The following is a 13,146-nucleotide window of genomic DNA, read 5'->3' on the forward strand; positions in this document are numbered from 1 at the left end:
GAGAGCATCCCCCGGAACTACCCCGACCCGAGTTCGGCCGACCAGTACCCGATTACTTCCGACCGACGGCCAACTCGGGTATATTAAGCAACTCCGGTGGATGATCGCTACCTATCACCGGCGAGACAGTAAGACGTCCAGTACTGCTCTCGACACTTCCAGTCCTGTTCAACACAAAGCGATCTAGAGTGCTTCCTATCGCATCAGGAGCTTCTGGCCAAATAAGAAGGGAGGGTGTGCGTCACGGCGGGGCCCGACCACGAACCATCGTGAAAACTCGTAATTATTTTGTGAAAAAATACCATCTCAGCCAGGAATCGAACCTGGATCTCCTGCTTACCGCGCAGGCATCTTATCCTTTCGACTACCGAGGCATGTGATGATATTTATCGCAAATAACGTGTTTAGAATAACACGTCAACAATACAATGATACACACATATATATATATATATATATATATATATATATATATATATATATTACAATATACACATATACATGTATTCTTTCTTTCGAAAGAATACATGTATATGTGTATATTGTACTCCTTTCATATTCCTTTCATCCACAGCGTACAAGCTTTATCATAGATTGAGGGACTTCTCAATCTGGGCTGTAAAAGCAAGCTTTTGTGCGCACCTTCCGCCGCTGACGGTCAAGAAGTAAGGAACTTCCTGCATTCCAAAGACCACAGCACAAAATCCTCAAACGGACAGTACGCACGATGAAACGCACGAATAGCTGATCCGTCATAACAAGTGCGCCGGAGACCCCTCGCACCGTCGCGCCCGCGCCGCGCCTACCGTGAACGCGCCGAATTCACGGAACCGACCGCGAGCCAAATCTATTGTACGATTCCCGGAACCCGCGCCACTTTTCACGGAACCGAAAGCGAAATTCCGGGACAAATCCTTGTAAATATTGTACATACCAAAATTCAGTCAGTAAAACTGTAAATACATGAAGTTAACGCTAAATATAGATCTCTGGTGTATAAAATCGAAAAGGCTCTCGATATTTTATTTCTCTTCAATAATCCTGATCATATCCGACCGACGCTATCCCGCGAAACACATCTTACCCGAGATAGAGATGTTTTATGGCGCCCGAACAGGGACCGTAACAGAGAAATAAAATATCGGAAAAAAAATGCCAACGACTGACTGGGTGTACCGTCTTAAAAAAAAAGAGCTGGAGATCGAACTTACACGCTGTCACGTCGAAACCGAGGGGACAAAAATTTTGCGCCAACGATTACGGGAAAAGCGGAAAACGCGGCCAGCGCGACTAAATCTTTCGACGTATCAGCCGCCACGACCGTATTTAAAATGATCGAGAACGATTCAGGGCAAGCCATCGCGAAAACCATTAATCAAATTAAAAAGTGGGACTGCCACTTCGATGGCAAGGACCGTGGGCTTTTCTAGAACTGGTCGAAGAATTAAGTCTCGCGTACGGATACGACGGTTAGCATCTCATACTCGGTTTACCAGAGCTGAGAGGGGAATCGCTCTCGTGGTACCGAAATCGGCGACACAAGTGGAGTACGTGGGAACAATTTTGCGATACCTTTCGAACACAATATTGTCCACGTCGTTACCGCAATCAATTATTAAAAGATATCGCCGGTCGTACACAAAAACCAGATGAGAAATTTCATAAGTACGCCAGTGAAGTAGAAACCATGATGCGTCGCGCCGGAGGGTTTTCAACAGCCGCACAGGTGGAGCAAATCTACGAAAATGCATCCCGAATACAAGATGTATATCCGCCGACAAGGCGCTACCGATCTCGAGATGCTCCAAGACCTGGCGGCGGATTTTGAAGATATCTTACGGCAACGGAAAACGGCAACGACAGCCGTGAAACACGACTCCCCTGCACTCACGAAAATCGTCGCCGTCGTATATAACCGAGTCGAACACTGCTGGCGGTGCAAACAACGCGAACATACGAGCTTTAATTGTCAGTGCCCCCCGCGTAAATTCTGCTCACAATACGGACGGGACGGAGTATTCACCCGAGAATGTCACCCACCGGTGGGAAAAGCCGCCGGGGCCGGGACAAACGCGAACGAATCCCAGCCCCGCAAGTAACGTTCACGCCACGACCGCACCTCTAAATCAAGATCTGCAATCAATCGGCAATCGCGCTGATAGATACCGGATCCGAAATTTCGTTCATCAATCGGGATACTGCACGCCGCATGCAGGAACTCCGCTTCGTACCCGACGACACTGCGAGCCAGGCCAAACTCGCGGACGGTTCACCCGTGGAGATATCAGGCATCGTTAAGCTTCCCGTGAATCGAAGGGCAAACGAGCACCGCTTCCACATCTTACCCGAGTTAGAGAGCGAAATGCTCATCGGGGTAGATCTGTGGGGAAAATTGAATATAAAACTTGTGCCACCGCAATTCGACAAGGGGAAGGACATCACGCCGGCCCGCGTCTCCGCCGCTAGACAACACGGCGAAACCGAGAGCATCAAGCTCCATTACTTTTTAAAAAATGAAATGCGGAAATTCAAGGAGGTTCGAGTCCGATCGAACTTCTGCGGCACCATATCCGCCTGAAAAAAGGCACGCTTCCAATCAAGCAAAGATACCGGCCGCGTAATCCGGCGACGCAGCGCGTGATCGACGAAGTGGACATCATGCTTCGCAAAGGGGTAATTGAGCCATCTGAAAGCGCGTGGAGTTCGCTGGTAGTAATTGTCCGAAAACGTGATGGCAAACCACGGTTCTGCATAGACTTCCGACGTCTAAATGAGGTCACCGAACGAGACGCGTATCCACTTCCACAGATCACTCTGGATAAATTACGCACAATTTTTGTCAACATTTAGATTTACAGAACGGCTACTGGCAGGTACCACTGACTCCCGCTAGCCGACCGCTGACGGCATTTACCGTACCGTATCGGGGATTAATGCAATTTAAAGTAATGCCACGGACTGCATGCAGCATCGGCCTCGTTCTAGCGACTGTTGGACGTGATCGGCCCAGAGTTAGAACCTTACGCATTCGCTTATCTAGATGATATTATCATGGCGAGTCGTACGTTTCCCGAACATCTCGAACACCTCGCCGAGGTTTTCCAACGACTACGCACTGCCCGTCTACGGATCGGATTAACTCGGAAAAATGATTCTGCGTGGACGAATTAAAATATCTCGGCCACATCGTGGGCCGAAAGGAATTCAAACAGAATCTGAAAAAACAAAGGCCATCCTAGACTGGCCATCCCCGACGACCGTCAAACAGTCCGACAGTTCGTGGGAGTTGCCTCATGGTATCGTCGATTTATACAAGATTTCGCGACAGTCGCCACCCCGCTCATCGCACTAACAAAGAAGAACGCTCGCTGAACCTGGGGGGAAAGAGACAAGCCTTTGAAACATTGAAAAACCGACTAACTCCCGCGCCAATATTAGCTTGCCCGGATTTTTCTCGACAATTTTACCTGCAAACCGATGCCAGCACGACCGGGTTGGGCGCAGTACTCACGCAATTTTTTACGGAAGGAGAGCGTGTAATTGCCTACGCCAATCGCATGTTAAATGCCGCGGAGCAGAATTATAGCACCACGGAATTGGAGTGTCTCGCGGTCATTTGGGGAATTAATAAAATGAGGGGATATCTCGAAGGATATCAATTCACGGTAACGGACCATCAATCGCTGAAGTGACTACAAGGCTTAGAATCACTGACAGGGAGACTGAGACGTTGGACGTTTGAATTGCAGCAGTACCAATTTAATATCCGTTATCGAAAGGGAACCCTTAACCGCGTGGCGGATGCACTTTCTCGGCAAACAACCGTCGCCGCGATCAAACAGGCACGGTGCTCCTGGTACGATCGGATATGGAAAAAAATTCGCGTCAATCCCCACGAACTACCAGCTTATTGTATTCGGCAAAAACGACTGTTCCATCACGTACTTCACGACTTAAATTTCCACGAGACTCCGCCCCAGGAACAATGGAAGCAATGCGTCCCCTCTCAGGAACGCACCGGGGTGATGAGGCACGTGCATGAAGAACCTACCGCCGGATATCTCGGAATCGCGAAAACCACGGGCCGCCCGAGAATTCTACTGGCCCGGAATGTTTCGCGACATCGCGCGCTTTGTTCGGAATTGCGAGAGCTGTCAAGCCTACAAGGTAAAACAGAGTAAACCTCCGGGAATGATGCACGCCACCACGGTAAATCAACCATGGCAGCAGGTTACCATAGACTTGGTTGGACCACTGCCACGCTCGAATCGCGGATATACGTGGCTGTTAAACATGCAGGATCGGTTTTCAAAATGGGTGAAAATGTGCCCTCTGCGAAAACCGGCGAAGTGATCGCGCAAAGCCTAGCCGAAAATATCTTTTACCGACACGGGTGTCCCGACGAAATCCTCTCCGACAACGGGACACAGTTCCATTCCGTCACGCGTCTTTTACGAGCTCTCGGCATTAGACAGCGGTTCACACCCCCCTATGCGCCGCATTGTAACTCGACGAATTGTACGATCAAAACAATGATCTCGCAATATGTGGGCCGCGAGCATAAACACTGGGACGAGCATTTGAACGAGCTGCGCTTCGCATATAATTCGGCAGTCCAGGAAACGACGGGTTACACGCCCGCATTCCTGATATACGGCCGCGAAATCCAGCCTCCCCGTACCATCACCACCCGCCGCTCCTCCGCACCCGACAAGCTTAGCATCGTATACCGCCGCTTGCAAGACGCATATGCTTGTGCGAATTAATCTGAAGCGAGCATTTCAAAAGCAGGCAAAATATTTCGATTTGCGCCGCCGGACCTGGCGACCGAAAGTAGGAGAGTGGGTATGGAAGCGGAACCACTCCCTCTCCAACAAAAGTACTGCGTTTAATGCGAAATTAGCGCCGAAATTTATCGGTCCCCTGGAGATACACAGAACTATTTCCCCGGTAATTTTCGATCTCTGAGGTCCACGGGGGAAGTGGTACCGCCATACGCACTTGCAGGACCTAAAATCTCACGCGAAACGCGAGCCCTCGACCGAGCCGAGCGTTGACGAACTAGCCCCGGAGAACAACGAAGATCTCGATCACGATGACGCGCCGGCGCGACGGGGGAATCAGCACAGGAGAGAGAGGATCTAGACGACGAGACAACCGACTAAAACGGCGGAAGTTAGTCGAGAAATCGATAACGATCATGGACGATATCTTAGAGGACATCGATCGCCTACTGGAGTGCGCTGATCCGCCAGGATACGATCCCGCGAGACCGGGACTCGACGAACTCTGGGATCGACTCCTGATGCCGAAGAGCAGCGGCCTGAAAGCACCTACTGGACAAGCCGAAAGCGGGGAAGGCCCCGAAAAAGCAATCGCTCCTCCAAAGCTTGCACACCACCCGGCGGGACCAGCGGAACCAGCAGCAACAGGCACAACGAGACTCCACGGAATCAGCCACCCCCCACGAATAGTGCCCCGTGTCGGAACGCTCATTCAACGGTCCGACGTCCAGCAGCCTAGGAAAGCTCTAGCGTTGATGACCACCACTACCGCCATCGGCCAGGAAACGTGGCCGCCCCACGAGAACCAACCACCAGGATCCGCAAGACAACAACCGTTCCGGACTGTAACAACAACACTCCTGTGTCAACATCGGATGTACAGCGATCGACGACTAGGGTCTAGGAGTTTTCTTCGGACCAGCCAGACCACCACCTGTGGAAGTCGAGCTAGCGCCAGGCCTCAAATTCTCGGTATCGTACTTTGCAGCGTACATCGGACGTAAATATCGAGCCCGCCGCAGTAACGAGAAATACGTTGTGCGGTTCGACGAGGATCGCCTACGCACGTGGCGCAGAATATATTGAATATGCCTCAAAATTCGGGCACATAAAGGAAGGGGTGATGAAACGACACCCGACTCACTCCCCTAATTGTTTAAAATAATATTAAGAGTCCCCGACCGATCAACCGTCGGAGCATCGACATGGCCATCCTTCCGCGATCCCACTGTCGTAAAATCACGTCGAACATCAGACGAAGCAAAACGGAGATCACATGGCTTCACGTGCGCAGAGCGTGAATAAACACGCACCGGTTAGGCCACCGCCGCCGGCCTCGCTGCCGACCGCGCCACCGAACATCTTCGCGGAATAATCGAGTGCGTTCGGCGAATTATCGCGAATATTCCGACGAGAGCATCCCCCGGAATTACCCCGACCCGAGTTCGGCCGACCAGTACCCGACTCCCGACCGACGGCTGACTCGGGTATATTAAGCGACTCCGATGGATGATCGCTACCTATCACCGGCAGACAGTAAGACGTCCAGTACTGCTCTCGACACTTCCAGTCCTGTCCAACACAAAGCGATCTAGGGTGCTTCTTATCGCGCTAGGAGTTTCTGGCCGATTGCTCCTTTCATCCGCAGCGCACAAGCTTTATCACAGATTGAGGGGCTTTTACTTTTCAATCTGGGCTCTAAAAGCAAGCCCTTGTGCGCACCTTCCGCCGCTGATGGTCAAGAAGCAGGGAGCTTCCTGCATTCCAAAAACCACAGCACAAAATCCTCAAACGGACTACGCACGACGAAACGCACGAACAGCAGATCCGTCATAACAAACGCGCCGAAGACTCCTCGCACCGTCGCGCCCGCGCCTCGCCTACCGTGAACGCGCTGAATTCACGAAACCGACCGCAAACCAAATCTATTGTACGATTCCCGGAATCCGCGCCGCTTTTCACGGAACCGAAAGCGAAATTCCGGGACAAATCCTTGTAAATATTGTACATACCAAAACTCAGTCAGTAAAACTGTAAATACATGAAGTTGAACGCTAAATATAGATCTTGGTGTATAAAATCGAAGGCTCTCGATATTTTATTTCTCTTCAATAATCCTGACCATATCCGACCGACGCTATCCCGCGAAACATATCTTACCTGAGATAGAGACGTTTTAAATGTATCTTTAAATAAATATAAATAAAGTTGATGATGCTCAGTAACTAGTGCATTTAAATAATCTAGGCAATGTGAAGTAAAAAATGGTGTAATAATATAGTTACATAAAATAATATAGTTACAATCTTGTTTAAGCGACACTATACATCCCAAAAATCATTGTTTTTAGGAATTTTATGCCCAATGATAAGATCAAAATGAACAAACGTTATCGTTTCTATTCGCAGAAAAACTTAGATTAAACCTCTTTAATCTTTCTATTTTTAATGGTGGTTCTATTTTCAAATGGTGGGCGGTTCTCTTCTTCAGAACCAAAATCATACGTACCTATTCTATCATTAAGATTCTCTAATTTAAACAGGTTTGATTGTAAAATTGATTATAAACTGTAGTATTAATTTACTCATATCATATTGACAAACACCTTCAAATACATAATGCATTACATCACAACTCATATTTTGTAAAATGTGAAAAGAATCTAATTGATTCCAAACACATATTTCAGTTAAACCAGTTATAGAGACATCTTTTTTTTTGCAAATCATTAGTATATTTACTAATTGTACATAACAATTATTCATCTTTAGTTGTTTGATATCTTATTTCATTAAGAGAAGTTTTACAAAATCTACAAGGATAATTCGCAACAAAACTTTATACAAATTCACAAATTTCATGTACACCTAAATTATCTCCTATTACAAGAGCACATTTTATATAAATATGTATACCTTCTTTAGTAACTAATCCTGACTTTTCTAAGATCTATAATTCATTAATTAAAGAAATGTAGCTTCATTTCCGTAAACTTCTCTATTTTTATTCAGAAACATAACATTAAGAAATAACGTTAAGAAAATATTTTCAAGTTTTGAGCGTCTGGCGGCATGCATGGCAATGAAAAATACACTCCTACTTTATGAACATCTGCGTGACCATCTAATGGATTATTTGTCTCAAACTCATCATAATAAATTATTAATGGTAAAACAAATTTGCTATGAAAGTTGTGACTTAAATGTTTCCACAACTCTGAATTATATTACTTACACAATGCGAATCATTCATCACCTATTCCATGTAATGTAATATATCTTTTAAAATATTTGGTATTTCAAATATTGCCTTAAGAACTTTCGAGAGAATATACATATATATATGTATATTGTAATATATGTATATGTGTGTATATCATTGTATTGTTGACTTATTGTTCTAAACACGTTATTGCGATAAATATCATCACATGCCTCGGTAGTCGAAAGGATAAGATGCCTGCCCGGTAAGCAGGAGATCCAGGTTCGATTCCTGGCTGAGGTGGTATTTTTTCGCAAAATAATTACGAGTTTTCACGACTGGTTCGTGGTCGGGCCATGACGCCCACCCTCCCTTCTTATTTGGGAAACATCACAGAAATAAATTGCCCTGTGACATTTCTTGGAATTAAAAATATTGTTAATCCTTCTACTTTCCATAATTTGTCCAATTATATAAATAATAGGTTCTATATAACATCCTTTTTGTGAAAAGTATTGAATTCTTTTATATTCTGTATCTAGGCCTAAAAAGGATTTTTACATTGATTAAAAAAAGACGCATGTTCTTGTTTTATGATTGCTGGAACTTGTAAAGTATTCACTTTGATTTACTTTATTTTCTATCATGCTTATAATATTTTCTACTAAATTTGAAGTGACATCTACAACTATCTGTACATGTTGTCGCGTCATAGAATTACTATAATATAAATATGATAACGAAGAAGCAGCAGCTTCTTGTATATAGTCAAACTTAAAATTATAAGAATCGAAGATATTTGATAATTCTTCATCTGTTTTAATAGTATTATTTTTATCTTCTAAATCAATATTTAGCACATAAGCTGATTGTACTGTTATTGCATTTGAAGAGGTATATGTATTTTTTTTTCATAGTTGCATCCGTTAGAAGGATGATCACGTAATAAATGTTTTTCAAATTGACGCACACATTGAAATTCTCGAATGCATAACGATTGCTTGTAAGTATATTTATCAAAAATACTAAAAGTATGTTGCAGTCTTAAATGTTTTATTAGTTTTTTTATGGAATCCAAATTTATTCTGCACACTTGATAAATATACATATTTGTTAAATAGATAAATGAGAGATAAATGATAAATGATTTTAAAATATTTTAAGAATAATATCGGGTATGATATATATTTAAAGCAAAAATGTAATTATGTCGTTAGTCATTTAGAAATATTTTTTAAACAAAAATGAAAAACACAAATAGTAACAATAGTATCTGTTATTTATAACAGTATAATATTATCATAAATTCAAGATAATTGTAATCTTTACATATTATAAAATTCCTTTTCGATGGATGCAACTATGTTATTTATAACATCGCTATAACCATCGCTATAATCAGTTTTTATTTTATACAAACATTTTTGTATGCGAAAACATACTTGAGATTTTTTAGGATAACAGGCATGTAATACGAAAAAGCACTTGTAGTATATCTCTCACTCAGTAGCTTTGAAAACACTCTCAACTTTGTATAATGTATTATCAATGCAAATGTAGTATATATTGACCAAACTAACGTTATGTCCAACGATAATAATAAATAGTTGTACAGTCAACTTTAATGCAGCTATTCTATCCCTCTGACGTTCAATATTATGTTCGAGATTAGCAGGACTCTAAAGAATAAAAAGAAGTGAACATTATTTTCAGTTCAACTACAGTAATTATATTTTTAACATAAAATTGTTTTATATGAAACATAAAGAAATATATTACTTATTTAAGAAATAATATTACTGATAAAATGAAAGAATTTAATGATTCAATTATTGTAGATGTGATGTTTCTTGTACCTTTAGAAATTTTTATTGTTGGGATACATAATGTTGACAATAATTTTAAAAGTCTAATATTTCTTTCCTCTAAAAATGGAGATTACAAAATATATAATAGCACAGTAAAGTAATAAATTTTAAGTAGATAATAATAGAAAATTTAACATTTTCTTATTACTTTCTGATATATTTTCATTTATTTGATCAAGTTGCTCTCGATATATTCTATCTTTAATTTTAGTCTGTATAAGAGTATAAATTTTTCGTGAAAACTGGCCATTCATTGTATATAAAGAACATGTTTCCGAATTGTGCAACATAATCAGATTCAATCTGTAAAAATTATTGAAAATGGTCACATATATGTCTTCTACTAACTTTTTAATATAGCAATATTATTATTAAAATATTCACTAATGTGTAATTCTGTGGTGCTTCAAAATGGGCTATTTAAAAAAAAATAGTTGAATATCATCCCATTTAGCCATATCCTTATTCTGACAAATTGACTTGTCTTCCAATGTTTAACAACATCAGATCATGGTTCTCTATTATGTTTTAACCATTGCAGATGAAGTTCGCACAATTTTGAACCTATAAATGTATATACATACATATACACATGCATACATACATACATACATACATACATACATACATACATACATTTATATATATATATATGTATGTTTTATATAAATATGTATATATATATATATATATATATATATATTTTATATAAATATGTTTATATAAATATATATATATATATATATATATATATATATGTGTGTGTGTATAAATATGTATATGTATATATGTATATATGCACACAAATATTATATATACTATGTATATACCAGGTGTATGCATAAGTTTTTTCCGGTTTAACTAAGAGATGTCGCCAGCGAAAAGTACGCAGCGTATTAATTTGACACATACATCATTTTGTTCGTCTGACATTTAAAACTACAAACACACACAAGTTGAGTCCGCCAAAAACTAGCGTCTTTGTTTTATCGTTCAGTGATCATGTCGAGTTTTGTGCCTGAAAAAGAACATTTGCGGCACGCATTACTTTTTTTATTTAATCAAAAGAAAAAGGCTGTTGAAAGTCATCGTTTGCTGGTAGAAACATATGGTGAACACGCTCCATCGATTAGAACATGTGAGACATAGTTTCGACAATTTAAAAGTGGTGATTTCAATGTGAAAGACAGTGAGCGCTCTGGTAGACCACAAAAATGCGAAGACGAGCAATTGCAGGAGTTATTGGATGATAACCCAACTCAAACTCAACGGCAATTAGCAGAAGCATTATATGTATCACAAGAAACAATCAGCAGACGTTTACGAGCAATGGGAAAGATCAATAAACTCAGTAAATGGGTCCCACACGATTTGAATGAACGTCAAATGGAAAATCGCAAAGTCACTTGTGAAATGCTGCTTCAACGCCACAAAAGGAAATCATTTTTGTATCGAATTGTGACGAATGACGAAAAATGGATTTATTTTGAAAACCCGAAGCGGAAAAAATCGTGGCTTTCACCTGACGAAGCCGATCCATCACCAAGGCCAAAAGCCTCGCTTCGGCAAGAAAACCATGCTCTGTGTCTGGTGGGACCAGAGCGGTATTGTGTATTATGAACTCTTGAAGCCCGGCGAAACCGTTAATACACAACACTATCGCCAACAAATGATTAATTTAAACCACGCATTAATCGAAAGACGACCGGAATGGGCCAGAAGACATGACAAAGATTTTGTTACACAACAATGCACCGTCTCACACAGTAAAACCAGTGAAAGACACCTTGAAATCGCTTGGATGGGACATCCTTCCGCACCCGCCGTACTCCCCAGACCTGGCGCCATCTGACTATCATCTCTTCGCAATGGGGCACGCGCTCGCAGAGCAGCACTTCAGCAATTTCGAGGAAGTTGGAAAATGGCTCGACGAATGGTTTGCCGCAAAAGACAAGCAGTTTTTCTGGCATGGTATTCATAAATTATCTGAAAGATGGGCGAAATGTGTAGAAGCCGATGGCCAATATTTTGAATAAAAAAAAAATTAATTTCCCTTGAAAATTACGTGTCTTTTTTTACTAAAAAACTGGAAAAAACTTATGCATATACCGGTACTATGTATATACTATATATATATATATATTATATATATATACTACATATATATATAATATATATATATATATATATATATATATACATATATATATGTAGTTTTTAAATACATAATCATCACACTAATCAATGCAAAAAAAATATTTAACTTACATTCAGTATTCATTTCATATACAGCATTAATTATAGATAAAGTTGTTGTATTGTTATTTTTTTGGGACCTTACATTTTTTATTAATCCAGAGATCATACAGTCTCTGTGATTATTGCGATATCGATCAACAAATATCCCTTTATTTATTTTTTGATATTTCCCTTCATGCAATGGTGGCACATAATAAATTTCCATTTTTTCTTTAAAATACATAGATACTTTTATAGCAAACTTTTTAATGTATATTTTTAATTCGAGCCTAAATAATAATAATAATATAAACAAAAATATTTTTTATCAATTTATATTATTTTACATTATATTATTATATTATTTTAGTTTATTTATATTATTCAAATAATTTAAATTTTATTTATCAATCTTAATTATTATTTAAATATTTTATATTTTTCATACTCATATATGTATACATATTTTATTTATTTTATTTATTTTATGCATTGTATTACTTACGGATATGGTTTCTTAAAAATAGCAATTGATAAATGTGTTATAATAACATCTGCTAATTTTCTACGTATTTTTGTATTTAATCGACCATACTTTTTATGATTTAAAATTACAAGGCCAGTTTTTTTTAAAAACTTTTCTATATCCTATAAATCGAGTTAATAATTATAATATAAATAATTATAATTTACAATTATTTTAAATCTTTATATATAAAAATCTTATAAGTAAAGATTTTGTAATCAAAGTTTACAAGATAAAAATAAATATTTATTTTTCAAATATTTAATCAATATAAGGCAAAATAATAATATGTTAAATGTAAATACCAGCTCATAAATTGCTTCGAAAAGCTGTAATTCATCCATTTTACATGTTTCAGTTTCTATATTTTGATTTCTTTGATTTTTTTTTCTTTAATATGTCTTTCATTATTTAAACAAACATATCCTTTATTAATATTTTATACAATATTCTCAGTATGTATTATCAACTGTTTCACGATTATTCATGTTTTCATCAATTTTAAGACTAAATGTTTTAAATATCACAA

The 13,146-nt window shown here is 39.8% G+C and overlaps 1 pseudogene; it reads right to left on the minus strand.

Annotated features, from left to right (window-relative positions):
* Positions 1-9,275: 9,275 nt before the first annotated feature.
* On the minus strand, positions 9,276-13,105 carry LOC148938062 (uncharacterized; annotated as a pseudogene).
* Positions 13,106-13,146: the final 41 nt, after the last annotated feature.

The sequence above is a fragment of the Pogonomyrmex barbatus genome, unplaced genomic scaffold, assembly GCF_055798465.1.
Source record: "Pogonomyrmex barbatus isolate J1 unplaced genomic scaffold, ASM5579846v1 scaffold1, whole genome shotgun sequence".
Classification (NCBI taxonomy): Eukaryota; Metazoa; Arthropoda; class Insecta; order Hymenoptera; family Formicidae; genus Pogonomyrmex; species Pogonomyrmex barbatus.